Below are 24756 nucleotides of genomic sequence, written 5' to 3'. Positions count from 1 at the left end.
GTCCGTCCGTGAGAATTGTTCCCGGTTCGGGGCGATCCTCCCACCAGCAGGCCGGGAGGAAGCGGGGTCCAGGCCGGTTCCAGCGCTCCAGGGGGCCGCCTCCGCCTCCAACCCCGATGCCGCAGCAACAGCAGCCGCCGCAGCCGGGGAGAGCAGCACCGCGGGGACAGAAGTTCTGCAAACTAGCTCCCACTTTTTCTTATCCAAACAATAAAGAAAAGAAAGACCGTTCGACCGAACGGCAGTACATACTCCCTAAAAAAGCAATATTCCTTTAGATTACCTCTTTCCCCCCCTCAGCCAGATGGCTGTAGGGTGGCGGCCGGACGGCATGTTAACATAACCTCTGGTTCACCTGCTTCTAAGAAGCGGCGTCCCTTTGAGCTTCGTGGGCGGGCTGGAGACTCATTAAACGAGCCCGTGGATACGGACGCTTGTACTAGTTTCCTAGTTTCCCACATTATCCCCTCTACCTCCCTTCTACAGTCTGTGGAAGGTGAGAAGACAGGTCATGAGTGCTACGGCTAGCCAGCTCGTTGCCTGTTCAGCGGACACGAGCGCGGCATCTAGACACCTCGCTGTTTGTACAGCGACTAGCTCTGTGACGTCTACTACGCTCGTGCCCCCCTTGGTCCACACACTGTGTGGAGGCGGTAGGGGCCGAGGAATACGGGTTATTCCTGGACAGCGCACGTCCAGACGATATAATGAATCACAAAGGACTTCGTCGGGTTCTCCGACGTCTCTGGTTCTTCCACTTCCACATCAATCTGTAGTAGACAGAACCGCGCGCTGCCTGCTGCCTGCTGCCGGTGTAAGTACCATATTGGCTCGGCTACCAGATCGGCTCGGGGTCCGTCGTCTGCTGATTACGTCACACAATACGCTATCTACAGCAATAAGGTATTTTAAGGCTTAAATTAAAGAGCCTGTAATGATCTTTCATTTTGAACATAGACCATTCCCAACCTATCTGTATGGATAGTTTTCTTCTAAAAACAAAACATCCCTCGGAATCATCTTGGCTGTTAAGATAAGCTGTCCGTGTTGCCAGATTGGGCAAATTTTCTGCCTGATTTGGCTACTTTGAATCACGTTAGGCTGGAAAAACGGGACATATGCCCAATCTGGCAACACAAACCGAAACTAGACATAGACCTACTCGCGCTCACACATGTGCTCACTGTTGCCTGGTGGTTGCTATGACTACAGCCAGAGCTACAGCACAAAACAGCCAATCACAACTGTCCGACGTACAGCCAATCACAATGTACGCCCATTCAAGCGTACAGCCAATGATATTGTGTAACGTAATCAGCAGACGACGGACCCCGAGCCGATCTGGTAGCCGAGCCAATATGGTACTTACACCGGCGCGAGGCACCACCGCCCGGCTGCCCGCTGCCGGGCGGTGGTGCTTCGCGGCGGTGGTGCCTCGCGGCAACCGGCGGCAGGCAGCATGTCGCAGTTCATGTACTTCGATGTCGTTCTGCCATTGCATTCAAAATTCTGTAACTAGCCTGTTACTACGAACTAAGCAACTACCGTACACGTATTAGCATTTAGCACTAGCTCAATCACGACTCCTTCAGAATTCTTGTGGGTGGTTACGAACCAACCAAGTGGGCAGGGCCATGAATAATAATTTGACAACGCTACGTCACAGTGTCACCTTATCCAGATCGGCTCATTTCTTCTGCCTTTTTCCTTTCATTGCCTATTGCATTCAGCAGACAAATTGCATAGATTTCAAACTTACCACAGCTCACAAACTTATTCAGACCTATGTTATTTAACAAACAATAGGAAAAATGTGATTTTAATGGCATGGGCTCTTTAAGAATAAAATATAATATAAAATATTACATATATATATCCATATCCATATATATACATACACACACACATATCCATATATATATATATATATACATATACATACAACATAAATACACATACATACACAAAAGATAAAAGATACAACCTAAGAAAAACAAAATAACAAATTTAAGGACAATATAAATATATATACCACACCATATATATATATATATATACATATACATACATATATACATACACATATATATATATATACATACACATACATACACAAAAGACAGCACTGTACAAAAAGAATTGTACAGTATTGCGCAAAAGGTGCAAGAATTATAGTCCTTGTTTGAGGTCAGAGATTACAGAGAGGGACGGTGTCTGACATTCTAAGGGAGGCGTTGTAAAGTTGAATGGCCACAGGCAGGAAAGATTTCCTGTGGCGCTCTGTGGTGCATCTGGGTGAGAGGAATCTCCTGCTGAAGGTGCTCCTCTGCAGGGCCAGTGTGTCATAGAGAGGGTGTGAGACATTGTCCAAGATGGACTGAAGCCTGGACAGCATCCTCCTCTCTGCCACGGTCGTCAGGGTGTCCAGTTCCTCCCCCACAACATCACCAGCCCTCCTAATCAGTCTTTCAAGTCTGTTGGTGTCTGCAACCCTCATCCCACTGCCCCAGCATGTGACAGCGAAGAAGATTGCACTGGCTACAACAGACTCATAAAACATCCTCAGCATCGTCCGGCAGATGTTAAAGGACCTCAGCCTCCTGAGGCAAAAGAGTCGGCTTTGGCCTTTTTTGTTGACAGCCTCTGCGTTTCTAGTCCAGTCCAACTTGTTATTAAAGTACACCCCCAGGTACTTGTATTCCTCAACAGTGTCCACTGGGACCCCCTGTATGGAAACAGGGGTCACAGCTGCTGTTTTCTCCCTCCTCAGATCCACAATGAGCTCCTTCGTCTTTGTCACGTTGAGTTGCAGGTGATTCAGCTCACTCCAAGTGACAAAGTTGTCCACAACAGTCCTGTATTCACGGTCATCCCCCTTTTCAATGCAGCCAACTATTGCTGAGTCATCAGAAAACTTCTGAAGGTGGCAGGACTCAGTGCAATAGTTAAAGTCTGAGGTGAAAAGGTTGAAGAGGAAGGGAGAGAGGACAGTCCCCTGTGGGGCCCCAGTGTTGCTGACCACCTTGTCAGACACACAGTTCTGTAGGCGTACGTACTGTGGTCTGCCCGTCAGGTAATCAACAATCCAGGTCACGATGGGGGCCTCCACCTCCATCGCAGTCATCTTCTCACCCAGTAGAGCCGGACGGATGGTGTTGAAGGCACTGGAGAAGTCAGATAACATGACTCTCACAGTGCTTGCCGGCTTGTCCAGATGAGTGTAGACTCTGTTCAGCAGGTAGATGATGCCGTCCTCAACTCCCAGGCGGGGCTGGTAGGCGAACTGTAGTGGATCAGTGAAGGGCCTGACCATAGGCCTTAGCTGCTCCAGGATGAGCCTCTCCAGGGTCTTCATGACATAGGACGTCAGGGCCACCGGTCTGTAGTCCTGAGGGCCGTTGGGACGCGGCTTCTTAGGTACAGGAACGAGGCAGGACGTCTTCCACAGCACGGGGACCCTCTGGAGGTGCAGGCTCAGACTGAAGACCAGACTCAGTACTCCACACAGCTGATGGGCACAGGCTTTAAGCACCCTGGGCAACACACCATCGGGGCCTGCAGCTTTGCCGGAGTGGAGTCTTGTTAGCTGTCTTCTCACCAGGTCATGCGTGAAGGACACTGTAGAGGTGACAGTTGGGGGAGGGGTGAGGTCCTCAGGTTGTAGAGGACATGATGCAGAGCAGGAAGGAGGGGTGGAGTAGGTAGGAGTGAATTGAGGTGTCAAGGGGCAGACAAGAGGTCTGTAAGGAGAAGGAGTAGGGGGAGGTGGAGTGGCAGTAGGTGTTTGGCAGCCAGCAGAAGAGTCTTGTGGGGGAGGGGCCGCAGTATCAAACCTATTGAAAAATAGGTTCAGTTCATTGGCCCGGTCCACACAGCCCTCCAACCCCATGCCACCAGTCTTCTGGAACCCAGTGATGTTTCTCATACCACTCCACACATCCCTCGTGTTGTTTTGCTGGAGTTTATTCTCCAGCTTTCTCCTGTATCTGCCTTTTGCCTCCTTGATTGCAAGTTTGAGTACCACCTGTACTCTCCTCACCTCATCACGGTTGCCATCTCTGAACGCCCTCTTCTTTTCATTCAGGATGGCCTTAATGTCCTTGGTGATCCACGGCTTATTGTTGGCATAACAGTTAACAGTCCATGCAGGGACATTGCAGTCCACACAGAAGTTGATATAGTCCGTGATGCACTCTGTAAGCCCATCAATGTCCTCCCCGTGGGGCTCACAGAGTGCAGGCCAGTCAGTCACCTCAAAGCAGCCCTGCAGTGCCTCATAAGCCTCCCCCGACCACCTCCTCACAGTCCTTGTGGTTGTAGGCTTCCTCTTCACCAGAGGCACATAGCAGGGTTTGAGGTGAACCAGGTTATGATCTGACCTGCCCAGAGGGGGGAGAGAAGAGGAGATGTATGCATCCTTAATGTTAGCATACATCAGGTCCAGGGTCCTCTCCTCTCTGGTAGGACAGCTCACATATTGCTTGAAGGTCGGCAGAACCTACCCTTTTTTCTTTTGCGGTTTGCCTGAGCAGCGCTGATGATGAGGGCACTGGGGTGTTGAGTCTGGAGTTTGGAGATGGTGGTGTGGACGATGCTGCTGGCAGATGTTGGGTTCGCAGAGGGAGAGATGTACAGTACAACAATGATAACATGCGGGATCTCTCTAGGCAGATGGTATGGACGAAGTCCAACGGCGAGCAGTTCAGAATCCGGGCTACAGATCTGTTCTTTAATGGTGATGTGACCAGGATTGCACCAACTGCTGTTTACAAAAACGGCAATCCCATACAGTTCAAGCGCCGTCCCCCACCCTTTATGGGGTTGGTGGAGACCAGGCTACGGGATCCGGCGGCAAGCACGGCTCTGGCAGCAGAGGTGGCCCGTCTCTTGGAGAAGGGGGCCATCACTGTCGTCGTCCTCCACAAGTCACATCGAGGGTTTTACTCCCGCTACTTCCTGGTGTCCAAGAAGTCAGGGGAGATGAGACCTATTCTGGATCTTCGCGTGTTCAACAGATTCGTTGCCGCGAGGAAATTCAGAATGCTCTGATGTGCGAGTGAGGGCGACTGGTTCACATCCCTGGATCTCAAGAATGCTTACTTCCACGTCCCTGTTCGGCAGGCGCACAGGAAGTTTCTCGGTTTTGCCTTTCCTGGGGTGGCGTACGAGTACCACTGCCTGCCATTCGGCTACTCCCTGGCCCCGCGCACTTTCTCGAAGTGTGTGGAGACGGCGTTGGGACCGCTCAGGCGTCAGGGAAAGAAGGTTATCTTCTACCTTGACGACCTACTTATTCTGAGCAACTTAGAGGAAGCTGTGAGAAGGGACACCATGACGGACACCATGATCTCTCTTTCCTGGGTTTTGCCATCAACTGGGAGAAGAGCATCCCGCTCCCCGGCCGGCAGGTAGTCTACTTGGGGCTTTGCCTAGACTCAGCCGCCATGACAGCAATGCTCTCCCCTCCTCGGCGAGACCCCATCCTTTTGGCGCTCTCCCGATTTCGCGTTCTAAGAAACGTGACCGCGCTGTCCACCATGCGCCTGTTAGGGCTGATGGCAGCCGCCCATCCCGTGGTTCCCCTGGGTCTGCACTTTATGCGCAGACTCCAGCGGTGGTTTGCTCGCCAACGGTTGGACCCCGTGCGACACAAGCTCAGGGTTCTCCTCCTACCCCGTTCAGTGTCACCAGACCTGGAATATTGGGGAAACCCCCCCGCCCTTCTCAGGGGTGTTCCCCTAGGCAGAGTGACGTCCTACGTAGTGGTCTTCACGGAAGCCTCGTTGACGGGTTGGGGAGGAATGTGCCTCTCTCACTCGGTGGGAGGCGAGAGGCGCACGCCCCCTACAGTCCACATAAATCTGCTGGAACTCGTCGCTGTGAGGTAGTGCTGTTGCATTTCTTTCACCTGGTGCGTGGCCGCCACGTTCTGATCAGGACAGACAGTGTATCGGCGGCGGTGTACATAAACAAACAGGGGGGAGTGCGCTCCTCTGCTGCAAAGAGTGGCGGTTGCATCCCGACATTGTCAGACTGATCGGGCAGAGGTTCGGGACAGCTCAGGTGGACCTGTTCGCGTGCAGGTGGTGGTTCTCTCTCAACCCTCGGGATCTTCCCCCGTTGGGGGTAGATGCGTTGGCGCACACACCTTGGCAGCGGGTTCTCTTGTATGCGTTTCCTCCGCTCCAGCTGACCTTCCTCTTCTGGAACGGGTCAGACAGGAGAGATTATCCCTGATTATAGTGGCTCCGGAGTACCGCTCAGCTCTGTGGTTTCCAGCGCTGGCGGCGCTCTCACGGACGGCGCCGTGGCCGGTACCGTTCAGACCGGATGCGATTTCACAGGCCCATGGGACGGTGCACCACCCACCCGATGTATCGGGACGGTTGTTGGTCTGGCTCCTGAGAGGTTGATCTCTGGTCTGCCCTGATCCTGCAGGGCAAAGGTTTGCCTGAAGCGGTTATCAACACTATCCAGGGTGCTTATGCGCCTTCTACTTCTTCCCTCTATCCGGCGAAGTGGTGCACTTTCTCTGATTGGTTTGACAGGAACCACGCTGTCCCATCCCATTGCGAGGTGGGAAGCGTGCTTGCGTTTCTAATGCACTTATTGGAGAAGGGTTTGGCTTTTTCCACTATCAAGGTCTATGCGGCAGCTGTTTCGGCTGGCCATGCGGGCTGTGATGGTGGACCGATCTTCAGCCATCCACTGGTCAAGAGGTTCTTGCGTGGGGCTAGACGGGTTAGGCCTGTTTCGCACGTGCTTACACCACGCTGGGATCTCCCCACCGTGTTGCACGGGTTGTCCAGGGACCCTTTCGAGCCTCTGTCTCAGGCCCCTTTGGATGCCCTGTCCTGTCTTATTGGCTTTGGTTTCTGCCAAGCGGGCCTGTGAGCTGACCGCTCTGTCTGTCAGCCCGAGCTGCTTGTTGCTTAACGAGGACAGCTCCTTTGCGCTGCTCAGACCTAATCCTGCGTTCCTCCCTGAGAACATTAATAGTTCTTTCCGGTCGAGAGACATTGTGCTCAAGGCTTTTCACCCCCCGCCTCATTCTAGTGAGGCGGAGGCAGAGTTGCATCTCCTGTGCCCTGTGCGGGCGCTGGCTATGTACGTGAATCGCTCGGCCGCGTTCCGCTCCACACAACAGTTGTTTGTGTGTTATAGCGACGCTAGCAGGGGGCGCGCTCTGTCTAAACAGCGGTTTTCTCGCTGGATATGTGAGGGTTAGCGCCACCATTGGGCGTTAAAGCTCACTCGACACGGGCTGTGGCCGCTTCAACGGCTCTACTCAGAGCCGTTCCGGTGGAAGACATTTATGCGGCTGCGTCTTGGTCTTCCCCCTCCCCTTTGTTCATTTCTACATGCTAGACATGTCCAGTGGCTCATTCGGCAACTCTGTGTTGGACTCCGGTGCCCTTTCTACGGCTTAAGAATGAAGGCATGTTCTTTTAAGCGGCAGTGTTGAAATTCCTCTCGCCGGATGGCGAGTTGGACTTGACTGCCAGTATTTCTCTCCTGCCGTTTTTCAAATGAAAAGCGGAGTAGAGGGGTTCCTATTGGCTCGCCGATTGACAAGTTGGTTTTGTCTGCCAGTATGGCAATCCCGTCGTTTTTTTTATAAGAAGACTCCTTATAGGAGAGTCGAACTCCGTAGCTCCGCCCCGGTGGTAGCGGACCTAATGGAAACCGTATTACTCTGGTTTTTCCCTTCACTTTTCATGGATTCCATGAAGGACGGATTGGGGCCGGAGTCTTTGCAGACTCACTTTTTTCTCTTGATCATCGCCTTGCTTGATCTAGGAGGAATTCGTTTTTTATTAAGCTGTTGTGTTTTGCACATCCTCTGCTTTTTTGAGTCTTATGTGCCCTGGTGACTTAAGTATCTTGACTGGGGTCCAGCAGGAGTACATTGATTGGGCTCCGCTCGCAGCTTCACCTTAGCCCATAAGGCGAAGCCTAGACGGCGTAGCCTACATGAAATAGAACGATAGTTATGATATTATAACTCTAGTTCTATGATGGTAGGCGTAGCCATCTAGTTTCCCCACCTGCTGATCCCTCCAAATGCTGAAAGAATAGCGTGGAGGATGGGCGGCGGTTTGCGCCGCCTTATATACACGGTGCCGTGGGAAATGTGGGCGGTGCCCACGTTGATTGGTGCATAGTCGAAAATGTTCAATGCGCACAAGCACGCGCACAGGCCCGGGACAAGCCCATAAGGCGAAGGCTAGACGGCTACGCCTACAATCATAGAACTAGAGTTATAAGCATCTCGTAATCCCAACCATCCAATGATTCATTATAACTTTGCACACAGACTCTACTGCAATCCGCATAAATTATTTTTGACTAAATTAAATCCATCTCCCAACTGTCAGCTATGCTCTTTAGAAACCACAGGAACCTTTGTTCACATGGTCTGGGATTGCCCTGGTGTGAGAGACTTTTGGAGTATGGTGTCCAACAGAATGTCAATAGTGCTTGAGCGTACCATCCCCTGCTCCCCAACTGTCCTATTGCTGAACTATTTCACTGGTTTGGATCTTTCTTTGATGCACCAACGCTGGTTTCTGGGCCAGCATGCATGGCACGCAAACTAAAAACATCAACTTGTGGTCATCCTTTATCGTTAGTAGGTTGGGGGAGTAGCCATGATTTACTTTCCTTCTTCTACTTCTTTTACATCTGTTATCCTAAATTTCTGACTCAGACTTAACAACTCTACTGAGCTGTTCAGATGACTGATTTTCTCTAGGTGGGGGGCAAGACCTGTGTGTTTGTGGGGGGGGGGGGGGGGGGGGGGAGTGCGTGTTGATGAATGTTGTGTGTTGTCTCATTTGTGTATGTGTAACTGTTTAATGTCAAATGTTGTCTTATTTGCGTTTATGTCTTATTGGTGTATGTTGTCTTATTTGTGTTTAGGTCAAATGTAGTATGTTGTCTTATTTGTGCATATGCCTAATTGTTTTCTATATATCCATCTGTTTGTTGTATAAATCATAAAATAAAAAATTTATCACAAAAAAAGAACTAGAGTTATAATATCATAACTATCGTTTGTATAGGTTGTCGAAAACGACCCATATAAACATTTTAGCCCCCTATCGACAGCATAAACATCTCCAAAAAAATTGGATGACATTAGTTTTATTCTCAATGGAAAATGCAACAATTTAAGATAGTTTCATTAATCAAATGCATTTAAATTTTCAAGTGATAAATATGATTTTGAACTCGTATGGTAATGTATTTTTTGTTGGTGAATGTAAATTATATTCAGTAGATTAGTTAATGCAACGATTTCTATCTTTGCCATGGTGATTCATATGGACGCAGCTTGTGGATTGTTTAAATCAATGTCTTTATGTTGTGTCATCTGAGTTGTTATGTGTACATGTATGATGTTCTTTTCAAATAATAATATAAAAAGACAGAGTGATGAAATGTATTCTTCTTTGAGATGGATTAGGAGGACGTAGTTTTGTGGGGCACAACTTAAGTTTGTAAAAGAACAAGATAATTATGACACAATAATACCGCTGTTAGATGATGTCACCGAGGGATGACATTTCTTCATCTTAAAGACGGACTTGGATGACTATTTTTGTGAGGCAACCCAGTGACCAAAGCTTAATTTTACAGCGTTAAAGAGTGTTAAATGTTAATTCAATCAATGAAATAAAATGCAGACAGAAATAATATCTAAAAGGCTGCTAAAATTATCAACATGAGGGTAATAGACATATAATTAGTGTCGCTAACACTTATTGTGTGTGGGGTCACATAATGACTTATGAGTGAGATAGTGACGTCTGGTCTCTTTGAAATGAATCAGGGCATTAAGATCAATTAAAATGTGTAGATAATATACTATAAATCTAGCCCTAAAGGAAGTGATGTAAATAGTAGGGGACCAAACCCTAAAGCCGCAGAATAGTTTTCAAAAGGTCAAAAGAGGCCCGTGCCACACAACTAATGAGATCCTTGGCATCTTGCTCATTTTTTATGAGATAAAAGTCTTATTCTCAGATATGCATGTTGGATCGGTGGGGTGTAGGTCAGGGAAGAATTTTAGCTCAGATTCTCAGAAGTTGGCCGTGGTGTAAGAGTTTTTTTGTAAGAGTGGATCGTGATTTAAGAGTGGCTCTAGCCCTACTTCCTGGAGGGTTTAGAGACACCAAATATTTAGTTGTCCTTGAGGCCCTGTATTATATAAAAGAGACCCCAGGTCTCTTACTACTCGATCATCTACTAATTACATTACTTCCTGTAGGGCTGGATGCATATCATATGATCAACTATTTTATTAAATCTTAATGCAATGATTCATATAAAAGAGACCAGATATCTCTAGTCATTCTGTGCCCCCGTCATCTTCCTGCAGGTCATAGACATACAGGATGTTGATCAATAAGTAGTCTTTTGAAAATCAATTTCGTCTGCTTTCTACTTTATTGATGCATTAACACTTCACAAAACTTAAAGGTAGGATTCCTTTGTCATGATTATCTTATGCAACAAAATGCAAATATAAAATGAATGGGTTTTTTGGTCAGAAGCAAAGCGGACCTAAACAGTTTGCCCAACATAAACACGTCCGCCTAGTGTGTCCAAAAGAAGAAGATATATGTTATCCATGGGTCACGCGAAAATCTACATTTTTATGGGAGAAAAAAATCTAACAGGAGTATTTTTGAGTGGAGTGATTTTGTTTAGATAATCCTGCTAAACAAAAACACGCCAACCTCGTCTATCCTTAAAGAAGTAGAAATGCCATCCCTTGGTTAGTAGAAAATCTATGTTTTCTTAAATTAACTTCATCAGTTACATAAAATAACTCATAACATAGCAGCTCAGAGGACTATTCTTACACAATGCAAAGACAATGATTCAAACAACATGCAAGCTGCGTGGTTTCAGGGATAGCAGCGTCTAAATGAATAACCATGGCAACGATAGAAAACATTGCATAAACCAACAAACTATATCATATACAATGTAAACTATATAATACATTCAATGACTGAAGATTAAGTAAAAAATAAAAAGATTTATCACAAGAAATGTTATCAAAGAACATTTTAACGATGAAACTAGACAGAACCTTGACATACGTGTATTGCTGTTTCTACGAACAGTCGATGAAAACGTTAAGATGTGTCGTTTTGGATGGCATATACAAACAACCTTTTCTGCCGTTTCGGTTGGTGATCATGTTGTGAACGGCAGATAGTAGACTTTAATGGATATATGTATTTATATGAGCACTATATTTCTACATTCCATATTTAGCATTATCCAAACACATAGTATGCTTGTGTTTGGTTTACTCTAAATACACGTATATGGAAGCTGGAGCTGGGCAGTACGATTACAGGTATCCACTGCCATCAACATCAACAAAAGTGTACATCACAATTTTAAAATGATCAGGCATTTTTTGTGAGAAATTCTTATAAATCCTAATTTCAGATAGAACAAGTACTCACGGTTAAAATGGCTTGATTGAACAGATGAAAAACAGGTGAAAAATATACAGAATAAAATTCCATGGCTCACTGGATTTAGATGAGCATCCATTGTTCGTTAAATACGAGTATTGCACCTAAGAGATATAAATTAAACAAAAAACAGTAGTTTTCAGTCTGAGAGTCTGAATAGCCTTGCTACTCGATTCAATTGCTACTTATATGGAGAATATACTGTATACCATTCAAGAAGGTATACGATGTAAGTGCTACTTAAATGGAGTATGTATACCATTTAAGAAGGTATACCATGTAAGTGCTACTTATATGGTCAGTTGCCAAGGTTAAATGAACCAGTCCAAAGTAAAAAACATCTGCAAGGTTTTCCTCTGATCAGTTGACTGCACAAACTGTGGCAATGAAGCAGAAATGGTTATGGATACATTTGTCAAAAGGGAAAATGACTGTATTTCATAATCTTTCCCCGTTCATGATTTACGGTTCAGATTAACTCAGTTTAGGAATAGTTTAGGAAGCATGGCTATTGTACATTACATACTGTATATTCAACATTTACCTTATCACCATTAATATCCACCAATCAAATCATGATGATATTCAAAACACGCTATATGATATAACCTATCTTTTGTAAATTGATTGAATTATCAATTGAATAATTATTTTTGAATAATTAGGCCCACATACAAATTACCTTAGGACCTGTGACACTGCCGGGCTTAAACTGGACGACTCCTTTTAATAATTCATACTGACAGTTTGCAAGATCATAATATTCAAGACCTAGTGCAAACAGAGTAAAGTGGAAAAAAAAATATTCAACATCAATACAGTGCCATTTTAACCATTTTGTATTCAAAGCATGCTTTGAATAAAACACCTGGGAAGTTTATAGAACTGCAAAAAAAAAGGATTTACTGAAAGGTAAGTCCTGGGTAGCTTTAGCGCTGTACTGAATACTTATGCTTCAGTGGTGACTCTTCAAAACCTATGAAGGCGTGCAGTGACTTCTAGAGAGTCAGCAGTTGTTTTGATGAGAACTAAAGCTTTTCATAGATCTCTGGGATAATAGACCGATACTAACCCAACAATGATACATATCTAGAATTTTCTTTTAAAATCTCTAACGGTTACTAAGCCTGAATTATCACATCTAAGTTGTGCTGGAAGTGGGATTCATTAATTGTGTCTGGTTCTAGTCCAATTAATAGAGATTAAAAAAATTAAATACTTTCAGAACACTTTCTCGTGTTCATATCTCAGGGACTACATATTAGCAATCATTTAACTGAAAAAAGTCTCTCAGTCAAAACAATAGCAAAATATTTTTTCCCATGTATCATGCCCTGCCAGCTCTTTGATATTTTGGCATTGTTAATGACAGTCAGTCTTTTCATTGATTTGAATATTGGATGATGATTATGTGAAATGCTTGTACTCCCATAGGTTTGAGTAGGTTTTAAGGTCAGCATTTCTGTATTCCAGGCAGAGTACCACATAAAACAATTTCTTTCTCTCAATGTGGTTCTATGAGACAAAGTTACCTTGCAATGATATGGGTCTCAGTGGTTGTCTGCTTTGAGATGGGCCACTCAATAGAGATGTGGTCATTTAGGGGCAGTGTGCCTGGCCTAGGTTACACTCATTGTCATCGCAGCTTTTGTGATCGGAGCTGCTAAATCCAATAACATACATTGAGACCTACCACCTGAACGTGAACTCTGTGGCCCATCCACATACGTTTTCATCTACCTGTTGGACTTTTAACAATTTTGACCAAAAGCGAGGTGCCTTCAACTTTTTGACCTGCAACATTGTTCAATGTTCTGGGGAGAATAGAAGACGTGGCTAAGGTAAAGTTACTTTGTCAGGAGTAGGAGATCTTATCACAATGATGGTGTTTTTGTTTCGCACATTTCCTTTTTTTTGTATGCTTTCGGTGTGTCATCGCTGCGTCACTGTAATAGTACTTGAGTACTAAGTGATGGGTGACCAACTCCACTTGTGGTGAGTGGTCACCACACACACTCAATGTCTTTGTCAGTCTATGAACAGAAGCAACAGCCTCCATTCTCAGCTGGCATTTGACCCTTTGAGTGGCTGATGGGCTACCATGGCAGTTCTCGTTTCCAAGCAGCAGATTTTTGGATACCCCTAAACTGTCCTTGGCATTAGGCTTACGTCAGATGTTACTTGTAGATGTTTTTTATGAATTTTAATTTACTTGTAACTGTTTTTTATCATTTTAATTTCTGTCTATATGTTGTGAGTGTAATATTGTGAGTGTATATATGTTATTTGTTGCTGCCTCTTGGCCAGGACTCCCTCGAAAAATAAAAAAAAGTTTTTAATCTCAATGGGACTTTCCTGGTTAAATAAAGGTAAAAAAAAAAAGAAAAAGTCAATAACCAAATTTAAATTGATAGTTTTGTTTGTTTGTTCCAATCAAAGGCAATGTTTAATTTTTTGCTGCATGTTTCGCAGTAGTGATCTTGAACAGCTGTTTTTGCAAAATAAGCGTGGCTGAAGTAAAGATTATATTTGCCTCAGAGTATCTGCTGTTATGTCCACACTGAATGCTCCTTGCATTGATGTTATTTGTATTAGTAGCAACCAACCAATTAAATAAAACAATATTTAATTTGTATAATATTTATAATCTGACATTTCATTGTTTCTCTAATGGGTCGATCTCCAATGATTAACATTTCAAGATTATGCCCTAGAGCAATTTAAGCAGGGTGAGCAGAGTGCAGCAAAGTAAATTATTATAGATTAATATACATAGTAAATTAGTTAGGGCATCACTATTTTGGAATGCTGTGGGACATTTTTTGGCTACTAATCTGGTTACCTATACAGTGTACTACGAATACCCAGTGTACGGTTAAACTAAATACATCCCATCATACATAGCGGTTTGCATTTCATAGGGCTTCCGGTTTCCCTATGCAAATGAGCCTCAAGCTAATCATGCATTGTGTGTGCTAACCCTAACCCTTATTTTCAACTGCCTGATAAAACACGTGATCACAATAATTGTTATTGGCCCTTATCTCAAAAATAGAGATTTGAAGATTGAAACCTCAATTGAATTCTTAAAGGTCCCATGACATGCTATTTTATGTATTCTTTAATATAGGTATTAGTGGGCAACTAACACAGTATCCAAAGACGTTCCCGAAATTCAGCTGTGGTGCAAGGTTACAGCCACTCCGAGCCAGTCGCACATTGAGCTTCCCCCAAATGCGCTGTTTTGGTGTCTGTAGCTATAATGCAAATGAGGAGGAGCGAGGCGGGTCAAGGAGGAGGGTGGGGGTGTGGCCCTGAGCAGCTTGCAGCCACGTTACCATGCGCTCTTTTTTCAGTGGATGTATCGCAATGGCGAGGCGCACACAGCCATTGGCCGTGTTCTGTAATTTTCTAGAACACACGGGAGTCCTGGAGCTCTATATCTAAATATTATCATATAGCCTACATAGATATCTATATCATATAATATATATTATCACGGCCAAAAGCTGTGTGAGCAGATATTATGAATCTCAAACGACTGCGTTGGGTTCTCCGACGTTCCTGGTTCTTCAACGTAAGTAGACTGAAGGAGGAGAAAGGGATTGTTGCCGGGCAGCGCTTGGGCACCTCCGTCTCCGGCGGTGGTCCCTCAGCGGGGCTCAAGCGGGGGACATTCGCCGCCAACAATCCCTTTCTCCTCCATGTCGTGGTTCATGTTCTTGAGGGAGTCAAAGCCAAAGTTCCTTCCCCCCAATTCATTCTCAACCTTGGCTGAGATAACCCCCAATACGAGTCTCGTTGTAGAAATACCAGAGACGAGAGTCCGACGTGTTATGCGCCATAACACCAAAAGCAGAACTGTTATCCAAATGACAAGGAAGTGTACAACACTTGCGTTACAGTCCTGGAGCTCTATATCTAAATAATATCATATAATACATATTATCACGGCCAAAAGCTGTGTGCGCCTCCAGACGATATTATGAATCACAAACGACTTTTTCGGGTTCTTTAACGTCTCTGGTTCTTCCACTTTCACATCAACCTGAAGTCGACTGAAACGCGCGCTGCCTGCTGCCGGCTGCCCGCTGCCGGGCGATGGTGCCTCGTGGCAACCGGTGTCGGAGATTAATCGAGATTTAAAACACTTAGACTAATTGAAGAGAGAGAGAGCAAAAGAAATCGAGGGGTCCGGAGCAAGAATTGACAAAAGACTTTATCGTGCAGAAAAACAACAACGACAACAGCCTGAGTGGATCTATAGAGTCACTGCTTGAAATTCGGTCCCAGCCTTACTTTATACACATACAGGAATTTCTTTGCTACAATGGAGGTTCCCTTTGTCCCAATGGGGTTTCCGCCCAGTCAATCTTCGTCTCAGCGTGTTATCAACCGTGCCCTGGTCTGAGGTCCGCATGGATTAACCTTGTTAGCCAAGATGACCCAAGGCTGAGAGGCGGAGGTCAACATGACTTGACCCCGCAGTTCCCAGGACATTCCTGTGCTCCTACCATCTGCTCTGAACCCAGACTCTGCAAGCATCATGTGTTTTCCACCATTTAAAATATAAAGCCTATTAATAATCATGGTTTACCATAGAATATACTCACTAATTTCTACCACACCGGCGGCATGTCGCAGTTCATGTACTTCAGCGAGTCAAAGCCAAAGTTCCTTTCCCGCAATTCCTTCTCAACCATGGCTCAGATAACCCCCACAACAGTCTCGTTGTGGAAATACAAGACACGTCAAAGAACCGACAAGAAACACTTGCGTTACAGTGTGTGTATTCACACACACACATGTGCCGCTCGCACGGTCGAGTCTCATTGGCGGGACAACGTCTCTGGGCGGGCCAGAGATTCAATTCAATTTATTTCATAAATTATTTTATGTTACTCCACTTCGACAATCAGTCTCTCGTCGTCCATGTTGCCGACCCTCTGAGATCCTTTGATTGATTGACTGCTGACCTGGTTCCACCGGTCATCGTGACGTAATGTAGATGTGAAGTTGTGATAGGCTACATGAGCTGAGTATTGTGTTTTATTTTGAAAATTGACCGGATGCTCTATGGCTTTTACTCTTTCACTTTCTGCGCAGTGAAAGTATGTTTTCAAGCAGCAGATCTACCAACTTAGTTTGTAGGGCACTTAATCGTTTTATTTACTGTCATTTCTTATTTATTTTATATTGTGCATTTATTCATCTACTGCATCAACAATCTCCATAAGTGCAGGACCTTCTGTTAAGCCTTTTTAGTATATAGTGCAGTCACCTTTTAAGGCCAATTGTTATTGTGTGTATTTATTGTATTGAGCTACTGGATGGCCTTATTGGTCCCCATTGGGACCAATAAAGTAGCTACCGTATTTTCCGGACTATAAGTCGCGTTTTTTTTGTAGTTTGGCTTGCCCTGCGACTCATATTTCGAAGCGACTTGTATGCCAAAATTGTGCGTACATAATCTTCGGCCGCAAGATGGCACCGTCATTCATTAGGCCTACAACTGAACGCTGCAAGCCTACTGCACCACCGAATAAATTATATTCTCGTCGTCATCGTCCTCAATGTTCTCCGGTTCAACCAAAGCTACCCCAGCCTTAGCTGCAATGTTGTGCAACATAGCTGTCACACATATCACAGCGCATGACTTGGCCAGCGAAAACTGGAGCCCTCCGCGCTCAGGTTTAGGACCGCGGCGCATACGCGTCCGGTGGAATCCCGGTGTCACTGAATTCGGTATACTCTCAGAACTACGAGTGGGACCGACACACCTATATTGCTATTGCAATTTTATTCAGTCTCTCCAGACTAAACGTTCTTGTTTAAATGTTTAAAAATAAATGCGACTTATACACCGATGCGACGTATATATGTTTTTTTCCTCGTCATGGAGCATTTTTTGACTGATGCGACTAATACTCGGGAGCGACGTATAGTCCGGAAAATACTGTATCTATCTATCCAGCTATTACTATAGCCACACATTTACATGTATGCAGCCAGTAGTTATCCATTTTAATTGAACACACGCTCTTTAAGATTTTATTTAGGTTTTTTTATTTCAACAGAACAAAGAATTGTTGCCAGACAGAGGGTGGCTGCCCTTCTTCTGCTGCGCCGTAGGCGGGCAAGGAGAAGACGAAGGGTTTGGGTGCACCCCATCAATGAACGGAGACAAGAACAGGGGGTATACCACAATCTGGTCCAGGAGCTCCGTGCAGATCCTGAGAGGCACCGCCAATATTTCAATTTGCCACTAGGAAGTGTGCAATGGCAGAACCGTATGGTGTAGCCTAGTAGTCATGATGACCTATAATTTAGTTATTATCCCTCTCTGGTTTAAATACTCTATTGCATATATTTAAGCAATAGATCACACCAGGCTGTGGTATGTGTATGAAGGGGGTCGCCGGCCCTCCGCTGCGCGTCGGGGCCGGACAACGCCCCTTAACAGTGGTATAATGAGCACATGCCACTGAGCGTCAGGCAATAGAGCAATAGATCACTGAAGTGATCTATTGCTTTTATACAACGGTTACTGTAATGGCGAAACGAAAGTCATAGACACACTACATTTAAAAAGAAACCAAGAAAGTCAAAGTAGCCGTTTTATTAAAGACTACCAAAAAGTAGTCCCTCCTGGCTGCCGCTATGCATCGATGGTCGCTATGCAACACACTTTAGCGTCCCTCCGAGAGAAGGCTCCGATAGAGCGGTTCGCCGGCAATTTATCCTATGGAGCAGTTCACTCGCCGATTTTAGGCTTCAGTGAACTGTGCTATTGCTTTTATACAACTGTTAAAATTATGGCAAAATGACTCCACACACACACACTAGTAAAAATACGGTTGTATTCTTTGACACTTTCCACTTCAAGGCGCGGAGTGATACTTTCACAAAATGATTGGGCGTCATAGCAGTTATGTATACGCTCATTATATAACCGTTAGGAACAAATCAGATTGCTGGATTCAGGCCCCCGTTGTATAAATATATACATATATAGCCTATACCGTGGCGCAAAAAGTGGGTATGCACTATATGAGGGGGCCACCAGAGGGGGCGCCAAAGCGATGGAAGTAAAAAGAATTGAGTCGGCATTTTCTGTTTTTAACAGCGTTTGTGTAACAGAGGGACGTCACTGATAAGGCGCCCCCCGCTCCTTCGCCTCCCTCCTCCCCACATGGCGCTCCAGTGGGCGCCCCCTCGAACATGCCCTGGAGGCGAGCGCCAGAGTGTCTTCATTTGAACCCAGGCGCGTGCCGTCCATATGGGCAGGTGGGGCGGCGAACTCCCTGCAAAAGCATGCTCCCAAAAAAATAGTTCCTCAGTAAATCATTGCTTCAAGTTTATTTTTAATAATGTGATTGTCACATTAACTATCTATTGTTTCTGTAGGCTTTCCGACTATTTTTGGTCTGTTGATATCAAATTGATGGTAGCGATTCTAGTTGAGTTCTGTTTAACGTGTCATGCAATGTGGGGCGGTGGAGCTCAACGACCGCGTCCTTCCGTATGTTTCTCGCATAACCCTGCAGGCTGCAATAAGAATTGCAATCCGCGCTATAAGACGCCCATATGGTCATAAAGTAGTCTGCCCCATGGTCATATTCTAGGACTATTGTTGTCGAATTACTCCGCCTGTATCTTTCGACAGTCGGCACTGTTGTTGTCGAATTACTCCGCCTGTATCTTTCGGCATTGAAGCCTATTTTTTATTTATTTCAGCAGGTATTAAAATTGTAGGCTACCTGATTTCATACCTGATTTAAACAGCTGTTATTGAGAAATACCTGATTTCAAAAGTGTTGTTATTGAGAGATTTGCACACATCGTCGGGCCAAGTTCCAAATCGAAGGTCTGCTTAATTGATGATGACTTGTATTTCTACTTTTCATGTATTTGCAATGCACTCGCTAAGCCTGTTGTTAAATTGTTGGTAGATTGTTAAAATAAAACATGGAAGAAATAACTTGCATTTAATGTCGAATTTGTCCTTTGAAATGTTGGTGTTGAGTTGGTGTTTCCATTCCACATAGGCTATCCATTGCACATAGGCTATGAGTTGGTGTTTCCATTGCACATAGGCTATTCTAATTAGTCCGACATCATATGACGAGTGTTGCGGATGGCACTTCAAAAGTGTGCAGTAACATTAGGCTATCAGTTTATTTTTATTTCTTTCTCACAATTAGTTTAGTTAACATGTTTTAATGTAGCTCAAAATATACATGTTAAAGATATATATAAATTGTGGGTGTGGTCATACGCCAGTCGTTTCTGCCCCACCGAAATGAAGGGGCACCGCACGCTACTGTTTGAACCGCATTGTCATCTGATGACACGTACCTCAATATGGAGAGGCAGGAGAAAGGAGAATTGGGAAGGAGAAAGGGTGCGCGGGAATGAAAGAAAGCTTTTCAAAGTGGTTGAAAGACAGTCGTTTTTATATCAGTGTATCAAGAGGAGGCTTGTAAATATTCAGGTTAGCTAAATCTACTACAAAACAACAGGTTACTGTTGTCTTGCAACTGTGTACTGATCAGAATGGAGCCTACAATATAACGGATCATAACAAGAAAAATAAAGGAACTTCATTGTGGTTGTTTTGTTTTACTTCAATCTCTATGCAAGTCTTTGTTTTATGTCAATAGAACCAGTAAAAACGGAGTTATAAAGTTGATACTTTATAACACCGTTAATAATCCAAAAGTTAATAAGTTAATAATCCAAAAAAATAAAAAAGATTATTATCGCATCTGAATTGAGACTGAATCGTTCTACACAGTATTGCGATGAATCGAAGAATCGATTATTTTTCCCACCCCTATTGGTTACTGTACTCCAACAGTTCTAACAGATTCTATTGTTTTGCATGTAAGCTTTTTGGTGATGCTAGAGTTGCTGACACGCGCCTTGTGGTGGGGTATAATAACTGGCAGTGTCTTTCAAAGATACTGAAGCACCATGAAAGAAGTGGTTACCACAAAAATCGTTATGTGATGTGGAAAGAATTGGCATCCCGCTTATGCCTAGGTAAAACTATTGATAAGGAAATGCAGAGAGCCTGTTGACTCGAGTGATCGACTGCATATTCTTCCTTGCAGAAAGAATCCTGCCACTGCACAGTTAGGAAATCCTAGAAATTGACATTTTCTGGGTATCCTTGATCTCATAGCACGGTATGATGTTACACTGACAGAGCATCTTAGAAAGGCTGCCACTAAAGAAAACACCGGATATCTGTCCTGGTGCACTCAAAATGATTTTTTTGATTCAATATCAGTGTATTTTAGGTCAAATTTGTGCCCAGATCAAAGAGGGGGGGGGGGCGCCTGCTATGTGTCTGCATACCCCCCAGAAAGTAGGCAGTTGCGCCCCTGAGCCTAGACATTTTTTTATCCCTCGGAATAAATACAGTGATGTTATTGCTGTGCTGGACTCAGTAGCCAGTCTATTTTATTTGAGTGCTCGAGACACTTAATGTTATTTTTCCTTAAATCCAGAGAGACAGTTAATACATGATCTGATACCAGAGAGACAGTTAAAGGCCCACTATGCAACTTCGGGCATTTCTTCGCTGTTTTCTTGGTTTTGGCACGCACATTTCTCTACACAACGCCCCCTACAGCTTCGTAGTAGATATTTCACAACACTGTCGTAACAACTCGTTGACGACCCTTCCCCATGCACTTCTACGCGAGCCATGTGCATTTGTTTTCAAAGAAGCCGGCGAATGCGTGGAGCCATGTCCGAAGTAGATGTTCATAAAGTGTAGGCAAGGTTATACATTTTTAAAAGGGTGTATTTGTATTGCAATAAACATAGATCCATCCTTTTTTATAGTTGACGGGAGAATTTATATCCTAGATTATAATTGTTTTATCTTAGGTTGAACAGAACAATCAGTGTAAGAGGTTTGGCCAACATAATAATCTAAATAAACAAGAACCTGGATTCGGGGATTCAGTCTGTATCTGGGGGACGAGACAGACGAACAGCAAAACACCCATGGAAACAAAGGTGTTTATATGGTTGCAACCAAGCAAGCTAGAAACATACAGGGCTCACAACAAAACGGTCGAGAAAACAATTTTTACAGGGCTCACAACAAAATGGTTGAGCAAACACATTTGTACAGAGACTATCAACATCAAGAATACCACGAAGACAAAGGCCACCCAAGGGTACTTTCAATTTCAAAAGCAACACGGCCGAGTCGGCGTCTGATTTGCAGTCTTCTTTTTCTTTCAGTTCACGCTATTCCTGAAAAGCTTGCCCAACGTTTACTCGTGTCTGGCCTCTCTGCCGGTCAGTCTCCCTTTTCTCTTCTTCTGTTCCTCCGACATTGGGTTTCTCTGTCTCTTTTTAGTCGGCTGATCTATGATGAATATAACAATCCCTTAGTGACTTGTGTTTATATCGAGCCGGTTCCGTGTTTGGGGGTCTGTGCCGTAAAGCAATTCGTTACTTCGCGAGACCCGAGACTCCTGCGAGAGTGGGCGGCGGGTCGCCGGCAGAAACATATTCCTTTTCTCCGCCAAGATGCGCAAGGGTGAGTCGAAACAACGAACAATCAAACAAAAATGTATAATAGAACCATCGCAATGACTCTTAGCCTGTTATATTAAGGTAAATCAAGCCAAAAAAGTTGCATAGTTCCCCTTTCACTCGTGTCTGATCTCTTTTCTGGTCCATTCTTCTTTTGTTCCACCGACGGTCGCCTCTTGGGTCCCTTATCAGTCGATTTATCCATGATGAATGCAACAATTGCCTCGCAACTGGCTGTTTATATCTAGCCGGTGCCATGTTTGGGTGTGTGTCTGTGCCGTAAAGCATTTTCGAAACTACAATCTGACTACATTTGAGGATATCCGCTGAGTCACATCCGGATTGTGTCGGTCCGAACAGAGCAAGTTGCATATGCGCTTTTTCACTGGAGAGGTGACATGGGTAAATGACACACCCACCAATCAACCCAGAAATGGATGCAGAACCATCAGCATAACTCTCAACCTGCATACTTAATGTAATTTTGGCAAAATAAATTGCATAGTGGGCCTTTAATACATGACAATGCATTTTTTAAATTTGCCTGTGTTTTCTTTTACCTATCTATTTTATTGTATGAGAATGTTTCTATGTGAAGCACTTTGAGTCTGCTTCATGTATGAAAAGTGCTATATAAATGAAGTTGCCTTGCCTTAAATAAAAATATATATATTACAAGTAATCTGGTTTCTACCTATATGGTGTGATTAGCCATATATTATGTGACTTGATTTCATCTGTTTCCCATTATGGTTAAAGGTTTGGGTACTCAGTCCACCATTGTTGATTTCGAGCAAGGTACGTTTTATTACCGTTTTCTGGGAATAATTGACGCAAGCAGAAACCAGAAAACAAGCCGTTTTTCGTATTTTCGTTTTGACAAGTGTTAGGCTTTCGGTACAAAAGGATCCAATCGCAGACAGAAGGCTTGGTTACAAGAACTTTCTCTGAGTTTATTCCCAGCAAGGCACAGGTATCATACAGGCACGATCCGACAGAGACTGAATGGGCACACTGAGCTTAAGTAGCCACAAACCAATCAACACACATTAGCAACAGGTGTGTTCACAAACTCAGGGGATATCAGCAAACCAAAGAAAAGCAGGAAGTAGCAGGGTGGAGTCGAAAGTACATTGCAATCCAAAACAAACAGAAAACACCACCAAAGCCCTGTTTCAGGTAGCTGGTTTTGAGGCAACCCCGTGTTTGTTCGCTCTGAGTTAGTGGAAACTCTGGGTTTTCCGTTTCAGGTAGCAGGTTCAGCGCAACCGAGAGTTAGTTGCTGCGGCAACATACGCCGTGGGTCTAACATGCTCGGGAGGTGGTTAGACCTACTCTGAGTTTGTTGTCTATAAGGCTGAAGGCAGCTCTCCGACAGAAGGAAGTGTTAGAAATGGCATGTCCTTTTCTACGAGAGCCTGTGGACGTAGAGGCTGCGATCCTCAGAAGGAATCTCCGTGAGGAACGATTATTAAGACCCCGGTTCGATATAATTTATTTTCCTGATAATTTTCGAGCGCTATCGTTTTTCAGCGCAATCTACCATTTATTTAGACCACCTTCTCAGCCCCCATGTTAACTGTCAAACGCACCGGGGGCATGCTTTAAGTTTAAGTTTTGTTTTTTTATCGCAATTAACGCATGTGCAGAATGATCCGCCCCGTGCATCCCACCCGCTCTGTACTACAGTCACTTCAACGTTGTGGCTTTCCCATGATCAGAGTAGCTGACTAACCACGGACCTATAACTGCTGCAAGTCAAGAAACTCATTTTAAGAATGCAAGGCAGAAAAGACCCTGGTACTGCTTTTAACCAGATGCTGTTCTTCTCTACATGCACATGCTCAGCATAATCGTCTGCATTGTTCACTGAAATAAAACCCTTTGAGTAAACTGTTCAACAAAATAACTTGTCCCACCACAGCCCGTGTTCTAATAAAGACAATCTACTTATTATGAGGATTCCTTTATTTCCTGAAAGCACAAAAAAAATTAAGTAATTTATATTGGGTATGTTTTAAGAGCAGGGAACAGTATCCCAGTTTGCACCTCCCCCACCTTTAACTTATGTTCCAAAATTTGGATCTCCAAAGCATCCTTATGCATCTTTTGAATTGTTACAATTGCATGGAAGTTGGTGAGGGCATCTGGTTCAAGTAGGGCGATGACGCCATCAGATGATTAGACAGTGCAATTATTACTTGAGCCAGAATATTGCCCCATCTAACTTGCATCGCGCTGGGTTGCGTGTACATATTTAATTATTTTGAATAACCAACCTCTTATAAAGGCACTTCTATCCTGGGGGGTGGGGGGATCAGAGGAGCTCCCCCCAGTGATGCCCTCATCCACAGGACGCATACTCTGTTGGCTGAGGGCCATCTCCTCAGCCTCTGAGGGCTGCAGAGGTGGACCCCCTCCAGTCTGCCGGGCCTCTGCTTTTTTTCGATTTGCTAACATGGAGGAAAATGTTACCCTAATATTCAGTAAGCGCTATTTTGAAGACATATATATATATATATATATATATATATATATATATATAATGCATTTTGCCTAGGTGTAGCCTTCTAATATATCTAAATCCTATTAAATATTGGCAGTGTTGGGGAGGCTGGGAAATGTAGGCTACTACTTACATTTACTGCTTAAATATAGGCCCATCACATGTTGAATATAGCTGTTAAATTAGGTA

General features: G+C 44.4%; 2 long non-coding RNA genes across 2 annotated transcripts in view; both read right to left on the bottom strand.

The window, feature by feature from the left end:
• Positions 1-19479, bottom strand: part of LOC132457190 (uncharacterized) — a 419436-nt gene extending 399957 nt beyond the window's left edge. Inside the window, exon 1 of the long non-coding RNA XR_009525583.1 lies at positions 19175-19479. This is a non-coding gene — a long non-coding RNA (uncharacterized LOC132457190). The remainder of the gene's footprint in view (positions 1-19174) is intronic.
• A 2043-nt stretch (positions 19480-21522) lies between these two features.
• LOC132457194 (uncharacterized) overlaps positions 21523-24756 on the bottom strand; it is a 43258-nt gene continuing 40024 nt past the window's right edge. Inside the window, exon 2 of the long non-coding RNA XR_009525587.1 lies at positions 21523-21980. This is a non-coding gene — a long non-coding RNA (uncharacterized LOC132457194). The remainder of the gene's footprint in view (positions 21981-24756) is intronic.

This window comes from Gadus macrocephalus, chromosome 5 (assembly GCF_031168955.1).
Source record: "Gadus macrocephalus chromosome 5, ASM3116895v1".
Classification (NCBI taxonomy): domain Eukaryota; kingdom Metazoa; phylum Chordata; class Actinopteri; order Gadiformes; family Gadidae; genus Gadus; species Gadus macrocephalus.
This window is presented reverse-complemented; position numbering and strand designations above follow the sequence as displayed.